General features: G+C 49.2%; 1 protein-coding gene across 3 annotated transcripts in view; it reads left to right on the top strand.

Annotated features, from left to right (window-relative positions):
• Nucleotides 1–22,798, top strand: part of AEBP2 (AE binding protein 2) — a 510,714-nt gene that overhangs the window by 109,018 nt on the left and 378,898 nt on the right. The window lies entirely within an intron of this gene.

Raw genomic sequence — 22,798 nt, 5'->3', positions numbered from 1 at the left:
CACAGTTCTGTTTGAGAACGGAATCCCTGTGACATTGGAGGGCGTTTATAACCGACTGAACCAGGCTACACCTATTATTCTGCACCCCATTGACATTAGTCAAGGATTGACATGATCTTTGCTGGTTGTAACTACTTACAAGCTTGAGCTATGGAAATATGCCCCCAAGTTAACTTCTGATAATAACTCCATAAATTTTCGTTTAGTTTACAAGCCGCTAGTACCCAGTGGCGTCCATTTTCCTTTCCGTGCGACCCACTCGATAATCTGGACTGGAATTTATATTCATAAATGACTGCACAGCTTCTCCGCCAATAGTTTGGGATGAGATGAACACCTTTACTCGCAGTTCTACACAGTTGTTTGTTCTCTCTCCAAACAATATGCAACAGCTCGGCAAGTCAATTACAGCAATAGAACTATCACTTGCTTCCAATAAGACAATATATTTTTCTTTAATCGAAAAGTGGTCAATTCTGTGGCAGGTACTGCGAGCTTCAGTATGAAACGGGCCTCACAATATGAGTATGGGGTGCAGGTTGGAAGTGTTAGCCCATCAACTATCAGATAGGAGGTCTAGCAATCTCATCCAGCAATTAAAGGGAAATCGATTTTGTCCACACTAAGTGTGGGAGGGTATACTCAGACGTGAGTCCCTTGCTCATTGCACCAAAATAAAACAAGCATTTACAATGCAATGGTTTTGCCTTTGTTAAAGTTTGAGCTACTGGCATTGCTCTTGACAATATTTTTATTTGTTTTTTTAACATAAATAAATGGCATTGTCATTTACAATGCCACTAGCTTTATCTCTCGCAAATGACACACACAAACACCCACAGAGAGCCCCCCCAACACACTCAGAGGCCTCCCCACACACACACCCACACAGAGCCCCCCACACACACACCCACACAGAGCCCCCCACACACAGCCACACAAAGACCCCCCACACACCCACAGAGCCTCCCTACACACTGCGAGCCCCCCCACACACTGCGAGCCCCCCACACACTGCGAGCCCCCCCACACACTGCGAGCCCCCCACACACTGCGAGCCCCCCACACACTGCGAGCCCCCCACACACTGCGAGCCCCCCCACACACTGCGAGCCCCCCCACACACTGCGAGCCCCCCCACACACTGCGAGCCCCCCCACACACTGCGAGCCCCCCCACACACTGCGAGCCCCCCCCACACACTGCGAGCCCCCCCCACACACTGCGAGCCCCCCCCACACACTGCGAGCCCCCCCACACACTGCGAGCCCCCCCCACACACTGCGAGCCCCCCCCACACACTGCGAGCCCCCACACACACTGCAAGCCCAAGCGTAGTTACAGGCAAATAGAAGGGGGTCACGTAAATGAAAAGGACGAGAGTTCGTAATGATACAAGAATAATAATAACAAATCACTGTTGAAGTGAAGGAGAGGTTATTGGCTGATGCGTCTGTTTCTGCCCACCACAAAGACAGACTACATTTTAACACCATCCCTGTGACTGTTCCACGCCAAAAGAAGCTGGGCCACGAATCAACATTAGTCTGCACAGATGAGGCAGTTTCATAAACACAAGGCTGTACATCATTTACATACAAGCAAATCAGCAAAATAGTGTGTTTTCAAAACAATAAATTATTTGCGTACTCTGCACATTTGCACAGATTAGGTCAGTCTTACTCGGCTGTAGTGGCTCCCGAGATCTCCGTGTCTGCACACACTTATTTCAGGGTGGAGGTTTCCAAATGTACAGGCCAACCTTATGTTTCACAAGCGGCTAAAGACAGGATTACAGCACGGAATATTAATGTGACCCGTGCCTTCAATGCGCACAAATGAGTTACAAAGCCGCAATCCTACACCAATTAGAAAAGCATTACACCTTCAACAAATCTCACGTGTACTGTCACCTTGGACTCCTGGATTCTTACACTTTAAATTCTGAATGCCAGTATTTAAATGGAGAAAGAAAACTTAAACACACAACAAACAAGTAGAGCAAATAATTAGAATGATATACATGTGGAAAACCAGTGGACTAGACCACGATATAGTGGCGTTCATGCTTGTGGGCCATAACAGCTGTTCTTTTCCCTCCCTTCAGTTATAGGCCGGAGCCACAGGTGAGAGTATACAACAAGGGAGGTAGTAATCTGCTGTAGCAATAACACTATCAGCAACACACTACCCAAACAAAAAGACCGTTTTTTTACGTTTTTCTATTTGTCTTTGGATTCAATGAGCATCAATCTCTTCAACAGCAAGAAAAGGAACCCTGAAAGCTGTGCATATGACCCAACGGCTGGTTGTGTAGAGCAGTGGTCCACGGCGTGTACCTTGGGAGTGCTCGTAGCACCCTACATACTGCTCAATATATGGTCCACACCTCTGTTTATGCAAATGTCACACTGGGTCGTAACTTCTTTCCTTTGAGGGAGCGAATAAGGAGGTCTTCCTCTGTACCACTACTCTCCTAACAAACACTTATTCCACATGGATTGTCCGGCACAGCGGCAAGGCACCAAAGCACCAAGATCTCGGCTGGATCCTCTTAAAAGACATGTTGTCCTATCTGCAGGGAACTGCAAGCTTCCTGAATAAGGCACCACTGGAGTCATGAACATAAGGCATAAAGCGCCCACTGACAAGAGACAGAATACCTCTCTGTCCACAATGCCCAGTCCTGCCAGTGCTGTTCTGAAAGCAAAGGGAAGGTAAGTGCAATGCATGGTCAGTACTAGACTCCATACATACCACTAAGAGTTGGATACTGTTCAAGTCCCTTTGTACAGTGACACAGGTCTGTCTATCCAGAAACACTGTGCTAAATTGAGCTTTTCGAGCTTGAGAAGTGTACGTACAATGTGCTTTTCTTATAACAGAAGCCTGCTGGAGTATTTTGGAAATCTGTAAAAGTCGTGCAAATGAGGAACCTTGATGAGTAGAATAGCTTTCTACTTCTTAATCATGAACTGGGTTAACGGAGCATTATAGAACTGGTAAATACTCCATTACAATTGTAGAGGTTTTTAAAATTAAATTAATCTGAATTATGGAAACATTAAAAGCCGTAGTATTGGCATTTTTGAGAAATAACGATGTGTGCTAGTTGAGGGCTGCAGACAAATGAAACGCTTATTGGCAAAAGCAATCAATCTCGATTTGTCTGTGCACGAAGAAAGATAGCAAAATACACCAGAGCCTCTGAAATGCTGGGGACAGCGCTGCGCTAGAGCTGCTGAGCCCGGGCCGATGACAGGGAGGGAGAGCCACGGGGTCCTAGCGCCGGGTACTTCCGTCCGAGGGACGGGGCATTCCAGCAAAGAGCAAGCACTGCCGACCACCAGAGAGCCGGGCCTCCACTGGAAGCTGGCCTGAGTCGGGACGAGGCTGCAGACGACGACAGCCGAGCTATGCCAGCCTGCAGCAATGAGGCGTGGGCACGGAGGGCTGCGAGCAGAGCGAGGAATGAGGGAGCAGCGTCTGGCAGGCAGGGTGACCATGCCGGACCAGATTCGGGGGCGTTCCCGGCTTTTGGCTGACGTAGCGTGACGTCGCCAAAAGCCAAAAATTCTCGGGAACGCCCCCGAATCTGGTCTGGCATTGACGCACAGAGCCCTCTCCCAATGGCTAGCCTCCATTTATGGAGCTAGCCAATGGGAGGAGGGGAATGGAGGGGGCGTATACCCGACCCCACACACAACTCATAAGGTTTTTTGGCGCATGCGCACTACGTGCGCATCGCCAGTCAAGACCTAAAAAATCTTGGTAGTTTGGTTTGCCCTGTTCCCATCATGCACTGGGACAGGAACAGACTAATTTGCATGTAGCCAGGTTCAGAGCTGGGATGGTGCAGTGAGCTAAAAAACGGTGATGGATCAAGCCCTGATCTCTTGACTGGGTAGGAGTATTCTGCATCATTCAGAAACTCTGTCCATCACCACACCCTTTTCCAAAACAGACCCACACCAACCTACTCGCAATCACAGAACAATTGTTAGCTTTTTATCAGGACCTTTATAACCAGCCTGACGATTTTGATGCTGTGGGGTTTGGGCGGTTACTTCAGGGCTCCTGCTTACCTGTGTTATATCCGACTCATTCCACAGCCCTACAGGCAGAGATCAGTTTGGGTGAAATTACCACTGCTCTGGCCATGCTTCCCTCTGGTAAGGCTGCTGGGGCTGATACCATACCCTTTGGAACGTAATTTTTTTAAAAACTACATTATTAACCTTCCACTTCTTTGTGTTATTCAACATAACAATGCTAGTTGTGAAGTCCCCGAGTCTTAGAATATGACCTATATCGTTATTTTTATTTAAAAATTCTAAATCACCAGAAAAATGAGGTTCATACTGCCTGATCTCTCATCATTGCTGGCGCAAAAATATCCGCAAATATCTTAGCAGTCCGCATTGCCCGTCTTATTGCTGGTCTGGTTACACAGCAGCAGCATGGTTTTATACCTGGGTGGGACACCACCTGTCATGTTGATCCTGTATTTTCCGCATTTGATGCAGCATCAACATCTGGCATGAATTTTGGTATGTTTCCCTAGGACTCTGAAAAACGTTCGACTGGGTGGATTGTGCATGTCTCTGGGCAACAATGACTGCTCTAGGTATCAGGAACTGCTTTCAAAAATGGTCATAGACCCTATATAACAACCCCAGTGGCCAATTACTTTATGATGGGTGTTAGAACCGGCTGTCTCTAGTTGGCAAAGGTGTACACTTCTGACAAATAGGGACACACCTTTTCTAGTCAGGGCAAGGGGATCACACCCTTCGATAACCCCTGCTCACCCCCTTGGTAGCTTGGCAGAGCAGACAGGCTTATCTCAGAGGCTGTGTGTTAAGCAAGTATGACCACATTCAGTAATAAAGTGAATACACTACAAATGGACACGACACAGTAGTATTATAAAAATAAGTATTTTTATATAAGGCTTAGCACAAGACCAAATAACGGCAAAAATGTACACAATCTTAATAAATACTCTGGGAAGGGAAATAGGATAGTTCAAAGGTAGGTTCTTCTTTAGCACAAAAGTCTTTAGTATCAAGCAAATCTTCTTCTTGGCAATACAGTTCTTAGCAACAGGGTAACCCACACGGAGGCTACACGACGTCGAGGCAAAGTTAATCCAATGGTTCGGCGTCGACCGCGAGGAGCGCTACGTCGAGCCCGGAGTCACACGGACCCCCAACAACACAGTACCTTTAGGAAAACGAAGCACACGATGATCAGCGGCGTCGAGCAATCCGGCGTCGCGTCTTCGGTGCCGATAAGGCCTCAGCAGGCGTCGTCGTCGATGATGCGGTTGCACAGAGTGAGCAGCGCTCACGGCGTCGAGAGGGCACGAGGGCGATGCGATCAGCAGCGGTGCAGACACGAGGTCCCTTGGAGCTGGAGCCGTACTCCCACTCACTGGCATTGCTGCTGGCGTCGGTCGGGCCCGGCGGCCGGTCGTCGAGGAAGCGGGACACTGGGGCCGTTACCCACTATGTCGAGCTGGATTCGGCGTAGTCCGTCGGCGTGGAGGTTGCCGGCTCTTTCAGAGGTGCTGGATTCACAGGTTCCAGCGAATAGCACTTTAAGCAGATGAAGTCCTTTAGCCCTGTGACTTCAGCAGGAGACTGGCACTCTTCCAGTCCTTGGAGATTTTCTTAGCAAGCGTGAGAGTACACACACAGTTCCTCTCTCCTGGTTTCCTTGGCAAAAATAAAGAAGCACTGCAGGATTCCCCCCAGCAAACAGCACACTGGCAGAAGGGGTAGGCAAGTCCTTAGATCAGCAGGCCTCTTGTCCTTGGTTACAGGGTTCCTTGTCAGAAGTGATCTAAATTCTTGGTTCAGGGGTCCTTCTCTTATACCCCTTTTTGGCTTTGATCCCTTTGTCCATGCAGGGGAATTTCCCAACATCCTGGGTCTGTTGTGGGTGGAACCAGGCAGAAGCATCTGGCCTATTCACTGAGCAGGGCTGGGTCCTCAGACGCCCAGCAGGAGGTGGAGCCAGCATTGACACTGGCAGGAGCAGCGCTATCGGCCTCCTGGCAGGAGGTGGGGCTAGGATCGTCCATGGCAGGCACAGAGCCATCAGCCGCTTGGCAGGAGGTGGAGCCAGCATTGTATCAGGCAGGGCAGGCTATCAACAACTACTCTTCCCCCTACTCTCAACGCAAATGTCCCACTCATCCCACACTGACTCATCCAGACCTGTGGAGCCACCCAGCTCCTGTCACACACACGCAAGACCAGCAGAAACCAGAAATGGTTAGACAAGAAAATAGACACTTTCTAAAAGTGCTATTTTCAAACCCAGAGTCCAAAAACCATCCACACCAACGGATGCGTAATTAAACCCCGAGTTCAGGGATACCAAACTCGACATTGCACCATGCTCCCCGAGCCAGCTAGGATCATAGCATTAATAATCCCGGCGGCCCATTCTAACTAATGGAGAGCAGGCTACCTCGCAATAGTGAAGAACGAAGATGGTGGTAGTTCACTATTAGGACATGCCAACTTGGTCAGGCGTGTCCTACCTTATACTTACAATGCACCCTGCCCGTGGGCCTACCATAGGGGTGACTAACATGAAGCCAAGGGAAGGTTGGGGGACTGGCAAGTAGGTATACTTGCGCAGCCGGCGTGACAGCACTAGGCTGCACGTGGGTCTCGCAATGACCGACCCGTAGACATTCTTTTACGAGGCCGCTCCTGTGGGTGGCACAACACGTGCTGCAAGCCCACGAGCGGCATTTGTATTTACAAGCCCCGGCACTCTTGGTGCACTAGACTAGGGACTGACAGTAAACCAAATAGGCCAAACATGGATACAATCGATACATCAATTTAACATAGGAAGCACTTGCGCTGTGGCACTGATCAGCAGTGACACCGCGCCCAAAGCATATACCAGCAAAACATCGTAAAACAGTGGAGGCAAACGGAAAAAATGGAGGAGAGACTCAAGCCAATGATGTCAGGTCTAACACGTGTCCCCTCCAGCTGAAATGTGGGGAGAACTACCCTTGACCGAGGGAGTCCTCATCACTAAGGCGGAAAAATCTGGACAGACCATCAGCATTGGTGTGATCGGTACCAGGGCGGTGTTCCACCGTAAAGTCCATCCCCTGTAGGGAAATGGACCACCTCAACAGTTTCGGATTCTCACCCCTCATCTGCATCAACCATCTGAGGGGCCTGTGGTCTGTCTGAACCCGGAAGTGAGTCCCAAACAGGTAGGGTCTCAGCTTCTTCAGCGCCCAGACCACAGCAAATGCTTCTCTCTCTATCGCACTCCACCTCGTTTCCCTGGGAAGTAACCTCCTACTGATGAAGGCTACAGGCAAGTCTCGGCCCTCTTCATTTACCTGAGCTAGAACAGCCCCCACGCCATGCTCTGAAGCGTCCGTCTGGACAATAAATTATTTCGAAAAGTCGGATGCCTGGAGTATAGGTGCTTTGCACATTGCAGTTTTCAGGGTGTCGAAGGCCGTTTGACAGGCATCAGTCCAGATCACGTTTCGTGGCTGCTTCCTGGAAGTCAGCGAAGTCAAGGGGTGCACAATGTTACCGTAATCCTTGACAAACCTCCTGTAGTAACCCGTGAGTCCTAAGAAGGCTCTCACCTGAGTTTGGGTTTTGGGTGGTGCCCAAGCCAAGATGGTATCTATCTTGGGTTGCAGGGGGGCAACCTTGCCGCTCCCTACTTGGTGCCCCAAGTACACCACCGAACCCTGCCCAATCTGGCACTTACTGGCTTTGATTGTGAGGCCTGCTCCGCGCAGGGCCAACAACACTTCCTGGAGGTGGCGCAAGTGTTCCTCCCAGCTGGCACTGAACACTGCGATGTCGTCCAGGTAGGCGGCACTGAAATCCTCCAGTCCAGCCAAGACCTGGTTGACCAACCTCTGGAAGGTGGCAGGGGCATTCTTCATCCCAAAGGGCATCACCCGGAACTGGTATAGCCCATCTGGTGTGGAGAATGCGGACCTCTCCTTTGCCCCATCAGTCAAGGCGATCTGCCAGTACCCAGACTTTAGATCAAACGTACTAAGGTACCGGGCAGCCCCCAACCGATCGATGAGCTCATCAGCTCTGGGGATGGGGTGCGCGTCAGTCTTCGTGACCGAATTGAGTCCTCGGTAATCCACGCAGAACCGGAGTTCTGGTGAAGCACCAGGCGTTGCAGCCTTCGGGACCAAGACCACTGGGCTGGCCCAAGGACTGCTAGAGGACTCAATCACCCCTAACGCAAACATTTTGGAGACCTCCTCCTTAATGTATGCTCTAACCTTGTCAGTCACCCTGTAAGCCTTCACAGGAGGGCTGTCTCCGGTGTCAACGTCATGGACACACCAATGAGTGACACCCGGAACCAAGGAAAACAGATCCGGGAATTGTCCCAACAGGTGGCGACTATCCTGTTTCTGTTCAAGGGTCAGTGTGTCAGAGAGGACAAAACCATCCACTGACCCATCTTGCTCTTTAGCACACAGGAGGTCAGGAAGAGGCTCACTCTCCTCCTCCATTCCAGCATCTGTAGCTAGGAGCATGCCCACTTCTGACCTCTCTAAGTGGGGCTTCAAACGGTTGACATGCAGGACCCGCAAGGGGTTCCTGGGAGATTTCAAGTCCACCAAGTAGGTGACATCGCTCTTCTTCTCCACAACCTTGAACGGTCCAGTCCACCTGTCCTTGAGCGCACAAGGTTCCACAGGGGACATGACCCACACTTCCTGATCAGGCTGAAGCTCTACTAGAGTGGCATTCCGGTCGTACCATCGCTTCATCTCCTCCTGGCTGGCCTCCAGATTTGCCTGAGCAAGTTCTCTGAAGCGCCGAGTCTGGTTCCGAAAGGCCAGCATGTAGCTGTATACATCCTGGGGAGGTTTCCTGGGAGATTGCTCCCAGCCTTCCTTGACCAGACTCAAAGGCCCTCTTACCGGGTGACCGTACAAAAGCTCAAAGGGGCTGAACCCTAGAGACTTTTGCGGCACCTCTCGGTAAGCAAACAACAGGCATGGCAAGAGGACGTCCCATTTCCGCCTCATTGGTTCTTCAAGACCCATAATCATGCCTTTAAGGGTCCGGTTGAATCTCTCAACCAGCCCATTTCCCTGAGGGTGGTAAGGAGTGGTGAACTTGTAGGTTACCCCACACTCCTTCCACAGAGACTTCATATAGTTCGAAATGAAGTTGGTGCCTCGGTCCGACACCACCTCTCTGGGGAACCCCATCCGGGAGAAAACACCCATCAGTGCCCGTCCCACCACGGGGCCGTCACTGTTCTGAGAGGGATGGCTTCCGGGTACCGTGTGGCGTGGTCCACCAAGACCAGGATGAACCTGTTGCCCAGGGCTGTCTTGGGGTCCAGGGGCCCAACAATGTCAATACCCACCCGGTCAAAGGGGGTGCTGACCACTGGAAAAGGTTGGAGGGGAGCCTTCTGCTTCCTTCCGCTTTTCCCACTTGCCTGGCAAGTGTGACAAGTCTTGCAAGGGATGTCTACATCCCTTCGCATCTGAGGCCAATAAAAATGGGTGACAAGCCTGTCATAGGTCTTGTCCTGCCCCAGATGTCCAGCTAACGGGACGTCATGAGCCAAACCCAGTAGGAAGGCTCTGAAGCGCTGGGGTACCACCAGCACACAGGCTGACCCAGGTTCAGCAGCCTTAGGCTCGCTATACAGGAGGTCGTTCTCCCAGTACACAAAATGTGACCCTGACTGATCACCTGAGGATTGGGCTGAGGCCTGCTGCCTCATGCCCACAAGAGAAGGGCATACTTTTTGTTCCGCACAGAATTCCTCCCTGGAGGGACCACCATCCTGCTGCCAATGGGTCAGCTCGGGCAGGTCTCCCAGTTCGGCAATTTGTTCCCCTGTGGGCTCCAGGGCATCCCCCTCAGGGTCTACCTCCTCCTGGACCACGGGAACTACGGGGGACGGTTTCCCGTGCCCCCTGCCTCTTCTCTTCACAGCTGGGTCCTGGGCCGTACTTTCAGGCTCCGGGACCCCATCAACACCCTTACTCGCTGTCATCGATCGAGTGGTTGCACACACCCACTCTGGCACGCCCAACATTTTCAAGTGCGCCTCTCTCGCCACCTTCACCCAGGGGGAGTCTTCTAAATCATTGCCCAGGAGACAATCGACAGGCATGGCGGGCCTCACAGCAACCTGAAGAGTACCTGAAACTCCCCCCCATTCAAAGGAAACCTGAGCCACCTCACACTCTTTCTGGGAGTTGTCGGCAGCTATCACGGGGTAGAATGCGTGGGGAACCACCTGCTCTCGGGACACTAAGTGACACTTGACAGCTGTCACACTCGCTCCGGTGTCTCTGAGAGCTTCCACTCTATGGCCATTAATGGTCACCCACTGCCTATATTTACTAGTGTTACTAGGCAGAGGGGGTGGAGGGACCATTTGCATGTCTCCTAGCGAGACCAGGGACATCTCTGCAGGACCCCTCCCACCATGGACAACTATCTCCTCCCCTCCCAAGGCTACACTCGCCAACTGAAGGGGGGGTGCACGCGGCGGTGCATTCGAATCCTTTTTGGGACACTGGGGGTCGTAAAACCGGTGTCCCACCTGCCCACAACCGTAGCAGGTTAGGGGGCCCCTATGAACAGGTTTACCCGTCGGGGCCCCTGGCTTCTTCTCAGGGGGAGGCTGGGAACCTTTCCCTTGGTTCCCTTGGGGACTACTTTGGGGCCCTTTCTGAGACTCCTTCTGTTTACCCTTGTCCCCCCCACTCTTCTGCTGGGGACCCTGCCCACCTTTGGCTGAGTCTCCCACTGGACCCTTGTGGACCCTGGTACTGACCCAGCGGTCCGCCTCTTCAGCAAGTTTTCTAGGGTTAGATATCTTGCTATCAATCAGGTGCTGGCGCAGCTCTGGAAAACAGTTATTAGACAAATGCTCCCAAGCAAATAAATCATAAAGAGCTTCATAACTTTCCACTTTGCTGCCCTTTACCCAACCATCCATGGCTCTGCAAAAATAAGACACATATTCAACCCACGTCGTACCAGGCAACTTCTTACATTCTCTAAAAGCTTGTCTGTACTTCTCGGGGGTTAGGCCATACCGCAACATTAAAGCATCCTTCATATAAGCATACGACATCCTATCCGCAACAGGCATGTCTAACAAGGTATCTCTCCCCTCATTCACAAAGCGACCCCACAACCCCGCTCCCCAATTCTTCTCAGGGACCTGGTGGGCCAACAATGCTAGCTCATATGCTTTAAACCACTGACCAATATCTTCGTTCCTATGATAATCTTTTATCACATCTTTGGGAAAGTAAAACTTACTTTCTGCAGGCCCAGATGGAATGCTGCCACCAGAGGGATTCAATTCTAACTTTTTAGCCTGGATGTCCAACTCCCTCAACTTGGTATCACGCTCCAAAGCTAACTTCTCTCTTTCAAAATCTAACCTTTTGGTCTCCAAATCAGCTTCTCTTCTACCTCTTGCATTTTCTAACTCCAACTGCCCATTTATCTTTAGCCTTGCCATCTCCATGTTGTATGCTCGCTCCTTCGCCCTTTCTTCTCGTTCTTCAGGGGAAAGACCTTTGGAGGAAACACTGCTTCCGGGAGAGGACTCGGGCCCATTCGCTGGCGCCTCCTCATCCCCTTCCACTGGCGGTACCACCACCCGATCAGTGGGATCTCTGGACTCCAACCAAGCCTCCAAAGCTTTGAGATATTCCTCCTTCAACGAGAGGTCCTTGGTGGGAACTTTAAACTGCTTGCAGAAGGATTTCAGTTTCTTCAAGCCGTAGTCGTTTATTTTCGCTCTGTCGAATTCCTCCACCTCAACAACAACAACAGGGGCAGTGACTCCGTTGTCACTCATGGTCAAAACTGGCAGTGTTAAAAAAATCAAGCTTCAGAAAAGCGGAGAACCAAAAATAGGATCCTTCCAAATTGGATTGTGACTGCGTTATGGTCTGCTTTCACTATGTAGCGCACACTAATCACTGCACATGGGTCATAAATGCAAGGTCCAAATCCTCACCGCTGCATCCAATGTTAGAACCGGCTGTCTCTAGTTGGCAGAGGTGTACACTTCTGACAAATAGGGACACACCTTTTCTAGTCAGGGCAAGGGGATCACACCCTTCGATAACCCCTGCTCACCCCCTTGGTAGCTTGGCAGAGCAGACAGGCTTATCTCAGAGGCTGTGTGTTAAGCAAGTATGACCACATTCAGTAATAAAGTGAATACACTACAAATGGACACGACACAGTAGTATTATAAAAATAAGTATTTTTATATAAGGCTTAGCACAAGACCAAATAACGGCAAAAATGTACACAATCTTAATAAATACTCTGGGAAGGGAAATAGGATAGTTCAAAGGTAGGTTCTTCTTTAGCACAAAAGTCTTTAGTATCAAGCAAATCTTCTTCTTTGCAATACAGTTCTTAGCAACAGGGTAACCCACACGGGGGCTACACGACGTCGAGGCAAAGTTAATCCAAAGGTTCGGCGTCGACCGCGAGGAGCGCTACGTCGAGCCCGGAGTCACACGGACCCCCAACAACACAGTACCTTTAGGAAAACGAAGCACACGATGATCAGCTGCGTCGAGCAATCCGGCGTCGCGTCTTCGGTGCCCATCAGGCCTCAGCAGGCGTCGTCGTCGATGATGCGGTTGCACAGAGTGAGCAGCGCTCACGGCGTCGAGAGGGCACGAGGGCGATGCGATCAGCAGCGGTGCAGACACGAGGTCCCTTGGAGCTGGAGCCGTACTCCCACTCACTGGCGTTGCTGCTGGCGTCGGTCGGGCCCGGCGGCCGGTCGTCGAGGAAGCGGGACACTGGGGCCGTTACCCACTATGTCGAGCTGGATTCGGCGTAGTCCGTCGGCGTGGAGGTTGCCGGCTCTTTCAGAGGTGCTGGATTCACAGGTTCCAGCGAATAGCACTTTAAGCAGATGAAGTCCTTTAGCCCTGTGACTTCAGCAGGAGACTGGCACTCTTCCAGTCCTTGGAGATTTTCTTAGCAAGCGTGAGAGTACACACACAGTTCCTCTCTCCTGGTTTCCTTGGCAAAAATAAAGAAGCACTGCAGGATTCCCCCCAGCAAACAGCACACTGGCAGAAGGGGTAGGCAAGTCCTTAGATCAGCAGGCCTCTTGTCCTTGGTTACAGGGTTCCTTGTCAGAAGTGATCTAAATTCTTGGTTCAGGGGTCCTTCTCTTATACCCCTTTTCGGCTTTGATCCCTTTGTCCATGCAGGGGAATTTCCCAACATCCTGGGTCTGTAGTGGGTAGAACCAGGCAGAAGCACCTGGCCTATTCACTGAGCAGGGCTGGGTCCTCAGACGCCCAGCAGGAGGTGGAGCCAGCATTGACACTGGCAGGAGCAGAGCTATCGGCCTCCTGGCAGGAGGTGGGGCTAGGATCGTCCATGGCAGGCACAGAGCCATCAGCCGCTTGGCAGGAGGTGGAGCCAGCATTGTATCAGGCAGGGCAGGCTATCAACAACTACTCTCCCCCTACTCTCAACGCAAATGTCCCACTCATCCCACACTGACTCATCCAGACCTGTGGAGCCACCCAGCTCCTGTCACACACACGCAAGACCAGCAGAAACCAGAAATGGTTAGACAAGAAAATAGACACTTTCTAAAAGTGCTATTTTCAAACCCAGAGTCCAAAAACCATCCACACCAACGGATGCGTAATTAAACCCCGAGTTCAGGGATACCAAACTCGACATTGCACCATGCTCCCCGAGCCAGCTAGGATCATAGCATTAATAATCCCGGCGGCCCATTCTAACTAATGGAGAGCAGGCTACCTCGCAATAGTGAAGAACGAAGATGGCGGTAGTTCACTATTAGGACATGCCAACTTGGTCAGGCGTGTCCTACCTTATACTTAGAATGCACCCTGCCCGTGGGCCTACCATAGGGGTGACTAACATGAAGCCAAGGGAAGGTTGGGGGACTGGCAAGTAGGTATACTTGCGCAGCCGGCGTGACAGCACTAGGCTGCACGTGGGTCTCGCAATGACCGACCCGTAGACATTCTTTTACGAGGCCGCTCCTGTGGGTGGCACAACACGTGCTGCAAGCCCACGAGCGGCATTTGTATTTACAAGCCCCGGCACTCTTGGTGCACTAGACTAGGGACTGACAGTAAACCAAATAGGCCAAACATGGATATAATCGATACATCAATTTAACATAGGGAGCACTTGCGCTGTGGCACTGATCAGCAGTGACACCGCGCCCAAAGCATATACCAGCAAAACATTGTAAAACAGTGGAGGCAAACGGAAAAAATGGAGGAGAGACTCAAGCCAATGATGTCAGGTCTAACGCTGGGATATCTCATTCTCCTTTTCGTATCTACCTTGGCACCCGGCAGGGTGCCCAATATCTCCATTAATATTATTACATCAGTCACAAAGCTGATACTTTTGGAGAATTTTCTGACTGTAGGCTTAATACCACCAAAACACAACTTCTCCTCAATTTTGACCCCAAAGGTCTGATACCAGGGGTTTGCTCATCTGCCACTTATCATGGCATCCATCTGACATTGCAAGTGGCACACACCATAAAGTTAAACAACGAGCCTCTTGTAACATTTGTTCAAAAGAAACGTAGGTCTTGGAATTGTCTATCTCTATTATCGGCAGAATTAATACCATCAAAATGAATGTCCTGTTTACATTTTAAGACCTGTTTCGGTCTGTTCCTCTATGGGTTCCTAACTCCTGCTTGAAAATTCTTGATGAAACGATCTGTCATTTTATCTGGGGCTACCAGCGCGCTAGGCGAACAATCAGATTCATTAAGTTATAGTATAATCAAGGAGGTTTTCTTTTCCCTGATTTGAAGCTCTATTTTTGGGCGGTGTTTGCTGGACGAATTTGAAGACATTTGATCACCGGTAACCCTGACCCAAATGATTCTTTTTCCCTTTTTGTACTAGGATCAGATTTTAAGATTGTTCCTCTCTAGATTAGGGGATCCCATCTATTTTAAACGGGTTAGATTTAGGTTCATTCGGGATATAGTCAGTATATGGGGAGAAATTTCCATTAAATACATGTTTACGCTTATACATTCGGATACACCATTCTGGGACCACCCGATGTTTCCCGCAATATTTAGTGAGCAGGTGGGCAGAACCTGGTCCCAGTACAGCATTAATTGGCTTGGCCACATATATGATCTCAACGGTTTTGGTATATTTATAGGGCTTCGGGCATCTTTCAATCTTCCAAACAGTTTCTTCTTTGAACATCTACAGATTAGGGATTATTTGATGAATGGCTGCAAGCTCACAACTTTGGCTGTGAAATAAGATGCAGGAACCGGTTCTTAGAAGATGAAGCGTTTATTGGTACAATACCCCACACACTACACGGAGCAGCCTCCTAGTCCAGTGATTGAACGGCAATTAACCAAATGCCATTCGAACCCCGACCACTCCATGCGTGAGCCACATTCAAAGATGCACAAGAATATGGCTTTAATGCAGATCGCTCTAGCCGCGCTATGCAATATCACCAATACTACAACACCTTCCCCCTTGCAAAAAAGAAACAAGAACATTTAATATCACAATGGCAAAGCATTATGTAAACAAAACATCTAAACAAAACATTAAATTGATGAAACAAAACTTGAGACACTATAATCTTAATAGCTAATAAAATCCTCAAACCTTTTTGGTGTCTTAATGACACGCCCCCTGATTGAACTGCCAATATACGTATTAGTGTCTGCCTGAGATGGGGCAGAAACTTGAGGTGGGAGTAAATCGGATGGGATCCATCCAATTGCAACCAATGTCCCCAATCAAGATAGTCTTCACTACTTTTCCTACGATGATGCATGATCTCAGCTTGCTCAGGGGACACTTTTACCAGTTATCTTTTGTTCCACAATCCTTTATTTCCCACGAAAGCAGCCCCCTTACTGACCTTAGTCACCCATTCAGGCATCAAAAAGGTTGACTCTCCTTTCTTTATCTTGTCTTGCCTCTCAATAAGAACCCAGTCCCCGACCAAAACATCCTCACAATTCAAACTTCTTTTCTTTTCAAAATTTTTCTTCATGAGGGTCTGTTTCGCAGTCGCCCTGTTGGATACTTCCTTTAAGTTGATTTTGCCACTACTGGATATCTCACTCAACCACATTGGAAACAGAGGGGTATGTGCCTCTCTGCCTTTCAACAAGGTAAAAGGAGATGCTTAAGTCGTTCAGTGAGGAGGCGTATTGCAAGCCAGACGCTAATGCAGTCTGAATTCCTTCTTTTACATCCTTGTTCCCTCTTTCCACCAGACCATTAGATGTGGTACAATGCAACTTTTAAGTGTTTTATATCTGTCTTACTCATAAATTTGCACATTTTCTCTGAAACAAAATGTGTGCCATTGTCCGTAACAATAACTTTTGGAGCCCGAAAATTGTAATATATCAGTTTTGAAAAATAATCAACAGCTAAAATGGCATATTTCATTTTGTGATTGAGTACAGAACAAAAATCTAGGCCTACTTTTTCCCATGGCATACAAGGGAACGGCGTTGGATGTAAAGGTGTATTTAATGCCCGCTAATCGGAAAGGAGACATTCAGACTAATTGTCAATTCCACTTTTAACCTGAATATCCAAAGAGGGCCACCAGTAATGTTGTTTTATCTTCATACCAGTCTTGATAGACCCAAGGTGTGCCTTGTTTCAGATGTGGATCAAAGAACCATATTGGTAATTTTGCAGGTTGTCCGGCTATCTCTGTAAGAAAATAGGTCATTTTCAGGGGGTGTGTAGAAACATAAAAACCTGTAAATGTAGGCTATATTGAATCTGATGTGGAGTCATGTGCGAATTCATTTAATTTTATATTAACTCTAGATTGTGTGGGAGATCAAGGACCTATAAAGGGTCCTTTGTGTTCGGCTTCGATTGATAACATACCTCTTCAAGTAATGGCCAACTCTGGTTCGCCAATTACCATTTTAAGGGACACCACATTTAATGACTTTTGGAAAAAGAGGGTTAAGTTATTACAATCTGACATTAACTCTAAAGCTTTCAGAGAGAAGGATATCAACATGATTAGAGATTTCTTAGGAGTGCTGCAATGTTTAGGAAGAGAGACTGAAACCAAGGTTCATGTGGCTGAAAAAAGGAAGAACATTATCGGGTGGAGAGATTTGGCTCGCATGGGTCTGTATTTAGTTGCAGGGGACGAAAATCCAATCAAAGTGGGGGAATTGCCTGTGTGCCAAGTGGAGTGTACTAAAGCGGAAGTTGGTGGCGATATATTGAAAGACTTATTTTCTGAGTACGAATCTGTGTTTAGTGAGCAGGTTGGTCTGGTCAAAGGAATGGAACACCACATAAGATTACTACCTGATGCCCAGCCTGTGGTGCATGAAGTACGTTCCGTCTCCATGAGTGTCCGGGAGAAGTGAAGTGGTACGTTACAAAGCTTATGTGCGCAGGGCATCATTAAAACCACAGATTCATCTCAGTGGATGGCTTTCATTGTGGTAGCGCACAAGAAGTCTGGTGAGATCAGACTTTGTGCGAACTTGCGCGCTCTTAATAAAAACATAATCGTGGATTGCCAGTCACTGGCCAGAATACATGAATTATTGGCAAACCTTGAAGGAGCAAAGTGGTTTTCTTTGATTGATCTAACATCAGCCTACCACCAAGTAGCTTTGTCGGTCGAGTTGCACGACCTGACCATATTTGTGACTCCTTTCGGTGCCTACTAATGTTTGTCTACCTTTCGGCTCGCATCGGCTGGTAGCGTGTTCCATTAACTTATGGACACGTTATTTCATGCTATTAAGGAGTACAAGCGTACTTGGATGATATACTGATTAATGCTCAATCTTTCAAAGAACATAATGTTATTTTAAGACGAGTGCTATCTATTTTGAGGACTAGTGAGATGACAGTGAGGGCAGATAAGTGTAAATTTGCCGTACAAGAGTTAAAATACCTAGGCCACACCGTGTCATGTCATGGAATTAAACCACATTTTTCAGTGGTAAGAGCAATTGAAGAGGGAAAAGCACCCACAGACAAGTACGCATTACGTTCATTCCTCAGCCTGGCTGAATATTAAGCCAGATTTGAATGTTACGCACAAACAATATAACCTCTATGGGTATTACTTAGAAAAGGCAAAAGTTTTAAATGGACAGAGGATTCCGATGAAAGCCTGACAGGCCCACTGGCCTCGATTTCCTGTTGAGCCCGGCAGCAGTGCACGGCCCACCTTAAAGTTGAGGAGTGCCCCTCCATTCACTTATCTCGGGTGCCCCTGGCCCAGCAGAGCACTGGGACCCCCTGTTGGCGGGGGGCTTCCACCATCCTTCCAGGCCCGCTTGCACCTTCTGGCGCCCCGTAGTGGTGGTGGATGACCCGGGTCCCTGGAGGACCTTTCCTCCGGAGTGGACACCTGGCAGGGCCAATGGGTGCCCCTGTGCTTCTCGATCCCGAGGCAGGTGCTGGGTGGTCCCGCGCCACACAGAGGGGTCGAGGTCCCCTTCCACTGTCCTGGTGCTGCTGCGGGGTCTGCAGGCCGGAGCTTCGAGCCAGCACCAAGGACCACAGCCTGCCCCGAGTCAAGGACGTCCCGAGGGCCTTCGGGAAATGTGAAGCAGGCTCAGCTGCCTACCGGTTCTCTGGCGACGCAGCTGGGGAGAGTGAACGTTGCCGCAGTTAGTGGGTGGTCATCGAGAGAGGGCTGCTGCAGCCTGTGGAAGCGGCCTAGCAAATCTGGGTGCGGTTTGTGGGCTTGCTGCGGCCCCAGCTCTCGCTCTCCTTCACAGCAGTGATGCATCTGCCCGTTCCGTGAGCGACTGACACCTGGACGACTATCGACCGGCAGCCAGCCGGCCCTCAGCTAGGACAGGCCGCGGAGGCCAGCTCAGACAGGTACGGAGTTGGGGGTGGTTTGGCGCGGGCTGTGGTGGCGCTTGCCGGCTGAGGCCAGCTGCGGGCTTGAGTGGCGCTGCTGGACTTTGGCATGACCCCACCTGGCCTCGTACTCTTGGCACCCCGCTGTGCGAACAGGGGGTCGGCAGTTGCCCCTGGGCACTGAAATAAGGACTGCGCATCCTCACAGTGCTATGGCCTCCTCTACGACCCTGCACCTGGGGGCAATCCACTCTCCACCTCTGTCTTACGGGATACACCCGCTCAACGGGCTGTTAACATCCTGTGACATAGATACCATCCCGACCCATACCTGGGGAGCACTGCAGGAGGAGTGGGCGGCTGACACCCCAGAAGGAGCTGGGCCCTTGGCACCTCGGACTCACTGGTCGGATTCGTAGCCGCGTTCCTCTCCTAGCCAGTATCCAGACCTTAGACCTCCTTGCCCTGCACGTTGCCAGTCCTGTCTCGTCATTCTTAAGCTGCCCTTCAATCAGTCCCCACGAAGGGTGGAGGGGCATGGGGCGCAGGATTATGTCTGTCCTCCACGAGGGCAAAGAAAGAAAAATTACTGAAGGACATATTTGCTCGCCAGCTGAGCAGCTCCACAATGGCGGAATCCGTCCTCTGTACGTCAATCTCCGCGAAGAGCATTGGCTCTGGTGAGGAATCTGTAACACAGACCTTCCTGGAGTCCGTCTTCTAAGAACGTGCATAGGGACATGGATAGCATTGGAGAGAGGGTTGCAGCCTTGGAGGGCAGAGGACACAGCGGAGAGACAGAGATGTCCACCCTCCAGCAGGAGGTGATGCGGATCCAAGACCAGCACCTTGACCTGCAAATCCACCTGGAGGATCTCTAGAACCGCTCCCAGAGGCACAACATCCGAATCCAGGGAGTGAGGGTCACAGCAGACACCGCTGACCTTCACATTCTCCAAAGACCTATTTAATCATATCCTTGGTGACCCCCCCCTGCAGTCGACATAAAGCTAGACCGTGCCCACAGCATTGGTCCTTCTCGGAAGGGTACTGCCCCTCCAGCAGACATACTTGCCTGTGTACCCCCACACTCACAGCGTTACCTTACTCCCTATGAAAAATGGCACTTTACGAGCACATCCGTTGTTCATAGCTATCTCTACAAAATGTTGCTTTCCAAGCACACACACACACACACGCACGCACACGCACGCACACACACACACACACACACACACACACACACACACACAGTAGTGTGGCTCACTGGTCAGAGGCGGCAGACCCGAGAGCAGAGGACGGCCCGAGACCAGGGTTCGATTCCCGGCGCGGCAGGTTTCTGGACCAGGGTCAGCGGACTCGATAATTCTCTCGCCTCGGTGCCCACTCTGATCAGCGATCACACTCTGCAACTCTGGGCATTAGCTTGCCTCATCTTCACTAACGGCCCCACCAGACCGCCGGGGATGCCTGGTCTCACCCTGGAGATACCCATTAAGGGACCATCTCTCAGGGAAGCCAGGAAGGGTTTCGCAGCGGTCGAAGCGCCTTGGGACCCTCCGGGTAAGTAGTGCGCTATATAAATGCCTATACATACATTTACATACACTTACAATGCTAGTCGCACGCGTTGGGAGCGAGAGCTAGGTCGGACACTTAGCCATAAGGAGTGTGGGAGGGAGTGTACCATAGGGCTCGCCACTCTGCATATCACCTGGGGCTGACTGAAACATTGACGAAGGTAGCCACTTACCGGTACTACACTCCTGCTCGCATCCACTAAGCGGATCCGCGGCCGAGCGTTGACTGTTGGCAGGGATGTGGGAAGCCAGGCACCTTAGTTCATCTCCTTTGGGACTGTGAGCACCACCTAGTCCTACTGGTCTCAGATACTGAACTAAAGTTGATAAACACCTAGATACCCAAATACCGAGACTACCCGCCTATGTTTTGTTAGGCATCCCAAATCCCTTAACATACCCCCTTAAATCCAGAAGGGGCCGCCTGATAGCAATCGCCCTTGGCTTAGCGACCCAAAACACACTAACCCATTGGCGAACCTCGCTGATCCCTACGTTCACGTGCTGGCTCCTGTGCCGGTGTCATGTTTTGGGAATGAAGAAAATTACTCTAACGTTAGTCTGGAAATGCTCCGAGTTCGGAGAGCTTTGGTAACCTTTCATGTCCCTGCTTGCCTCTGAATTTCGAGAGGTTACCTGCCCACGGTATTTACATCTCTTACGTCTTTCCGAGCCACAGACACCAACGAATTAGGTCTCCCAGTCGCACAATCTAAACAAGCCAGCATTCAGGGTTTTTCCTTGGTAGTGGGTTAAAAGGTAATCTATTTAATAGTAACCAAACAAACCTGAAGAGTCAGTGTTTTAACTGAAAGAACACCAAAACCAGAAGAGTAAATCTCAATCGACTACCAAGTTTATCGTTAAAATTATTTTTATTGTCATTTTAACTTCACCAGCATGCGTGAAAATTACACTTACGTTTAGTAATCCTGGCTGGCTGTGCACTAACAACATCATTTTAATTCCTCTTCCCTAACGGCTGTCTTTGTTTCCATTATAATCGAAGTGAGGTATTTCTTGTTCTTATCTATATCGTATTTTTGTTATGGTTTCCTCCCGTCTCACACTGTAAGCTGCAAAGGCTGATGTTTCTATGCTGCAGGAAGGTCTAAAGCCACATTTAATTTTTTTTAAACCCCACAGCAGATCATTGGATTTATTTTTGTTATATACTTAGTGTATTGTTTTCTTGCCATTTTTTATATACATATTTAGAACGTGATCCAAAGGAGTTACAGCGCTAAAGAGATAGTTAAATTGGTACAGTGACGAGGTACATATATGTATGTAAGTTAATTATAGATTCCAAATTATAATTGCAAATGTCATTAAGGGTGACCATTTGAAAGGAATATTTTACCCAGGCTGGGAGAAAGCAATAACAAGTAACTGAAAGTGCAGTAAACAAGACTGAAATATGTAAGAGGCATAAGGTGAGCAAAGTTAGATAAAAGGAATTAAAGAAGAGGTAGTAACTGCTATAAAGTATCATAAGAACGTGGTGATTAGACTTGCAGTTAGAGGGATACATTTCTCAAATGTATTTAAACAGCAGTGTAGGACGTTCTTGAAGGTTTCAAAAGACGCGATGATACACAAGAGTAAGATGGTTCCAAATTCTAGTTAGCGTTCCTGTTAAAGACTGAGTGAAAGTGCACATTGTGGAATATCAGATGTTCTAGCAGTAGGAATTCAGCACTCCTTAAAATTTCTCCAGAGATTTTCAGCTTGTTCGCCAAATACACGAGAGTGCAGGTGTGCAACACTTTGAGTAAACCAAGCCTTCCTTTTGGGTGATCTAGCTTCAGTGGGAAGAGTTTGACAGGTATCTAAGACGCGATTTAGAAGGTTATTTTTTTGTTGCTAGCAAAACCCCAGCTCACTACATTCAGCACTGCCCACTTGGTGTGAGATGCACATTTGCCAGCCAAATTAAGAGTTAATTGCCATGAACTATTTTACATAGAACAAGATATCAACAATGCCCTTTCAGTGATCTTTTCCAGGAGAGACAGTTGTATGTTGTCATTTGACTATACACCATTTAATTTTAATTAGTGCTGACATACTTTAGTAGAGAGACAATTTCAGGCTGATTTTGAACACATGAAAGTGTTATGTACAAGAAATGCATTCACAATGTTCAGTAGTGAAATGACTGCTGCTTTCAATATCATCTTCAAGATATGGGAGAATGATGTCTTTGTAAAATATTGTTTATCAGTGAGTCGGGTAATGTGAGGCAATGTAGACATTTGGATGAGTTTCTTTGCTGAATTGT

Source organism: Lissotriton vulgaris, chromosome 1_1, assembly GCF_964263255.1.
Source record: "Lissotriton vulgaris chromosome 1_1, aLisVul1.2, whole genome shotgun sequence".
NCBI lineage: Eukaryota > Metazoa > Chordata > Amphibia > Caudata > Salamandridae > Lissotriton > Lissotriton vulgaris.
This window is presented reverse-complemented; position numbering and strand designations above follow the sequence as displayed.